This window comes from Anneissia japonica, unplaced genomic scaffold, assembly GCF_011630105.1.
Source record: "Anneissia japonica isolate Jap-2015-1 unplaced genomic scaffold, ASM1163010v1 scaffold287955_len215512_cov160, whole genome shotgun sequence".
In the NCBI taxonomy this organism is placed as follows: Eukaryota; Metazoa; Echinodermata; class Crinoidea; order Comatulida; family Comatulidae; genus Anneissia; species Anneissia japonica.
The window spans coordinates 31,650-33,233 of NW_022747665.1; positions in this window are offsets into that span (position 1 = coordinate 31,650).

Here is a 1,584-nt window from a genome sequence, read left to right on the forward strand (position 1 = left end):
GAATAAATTATTAAATCATTGTGTTAAATTTTCAAATAAAAGTGATACTGTATTATGAGCTGGAAATTTCATCTTACTCAATCATTTGTTAAATGAACACACTTGACCTAAATACAAGGCCTAGGCCTACTGTATGCAACGTTTCCTTGCTAAAACTTAATTACCAGGAATCAAGACGATATTCTTCTAGGCCTACCAGTATTAAATATTGATATGATAGTCAATCATCACAAATTAAATAACACCCTAATGTTTTTATTCAAACAAATTAACCACGTCGTCACTAACAAAAATAACATTGTTATATAGTCTTCAGACGGGTCGAGCATCGAGCCCCAATCGATCACGAAGAACATACAGGAAGACCATGTTTGGTGAGCACATGATTCACTAGATACAAAGTACTGTACTGTACGCTATGTGAAGCAAGAAGTAAACAACGCATAATCGTGTATTTTCTGTAAGATATTGAATCACTACGAAAAAAGTGAAACCAGGGAGATGTAAAACATACATAAAATACTTCTCCCTGGTAAGACAAAACAAATATTTTTAATGTTTTATTCAGACATATTTTTCCAAGTAGTCTGATCACTAACAAAGCAACATTGGCATGATGTGCATGTGTCTACGAAGTATGGATACAGAACTCAACAAATGATTGAGTAAGATGAACATAACATTTCCAGCTCATAATACAGTATCACTTTTATTTGAAAATTTAACACTTGATTTAATAATTACATACTGTGCTATTGTAGAAAGTTAAAGTACGTTTAATAAAAAAATAAAAAACAAAATTATATATTAATTAGTGCCATGCTGAACTTGGGGGAATCACCGCGACTTGGGAGGCCACGCTAATATCGAGTGCTGAAAATGCTAGTCGTTAAAGCATGACTGCGCATGCGTCGTTTAATTTACGTAAATATATCGTTTACTGATTTGATTACGACGACGTAAATATATCCACTTCCTTATTTAATATCAGTATAGGCCTACATGTATATTGTCGATCTTAATTGTGAAGTTAAACACTTTCTTTATTTCTTCTTTATGTTGTTTTTTTTGTCAGGAGTAAAAAAAAAAAACATGGCATCCATAGGCCGTTATTAATGGAGCTACTGTAAGTATTGGCGAAGATGGACACGAAAAAGATGTGTATAAGAGACAGCACCAATCCTGAGCTGCAGTATGTGCTACCTGCCAACGTACCAGTACTTTCTATGGAGGCATTATAATAATTTTGATCGGTTCTTGAAGATGGTCTTGTGCAAACATTTGGTGAGTTTTGTTGTGGAAACAATAATAATAAGTGAATACTTTATTTAAGCGAATAGTAATATACAGATATATAATGTGATTGGGATTCCATTTCATCACTTGTCACAAGTTGGTCAATGGTAAGGATTAGATGATGTACGCGTAAAATTAGATTTCATAATTCCATGATATAATATTTATGCTAATGACAGTTATAATTTAAACATAATGTTTGTTATTTTTTTGTTTTTACTTTATTTTCTTTTATTTTAATTGGATTTGATAAACCTACTTTCATTAATATATTTAACAAAGTAATTA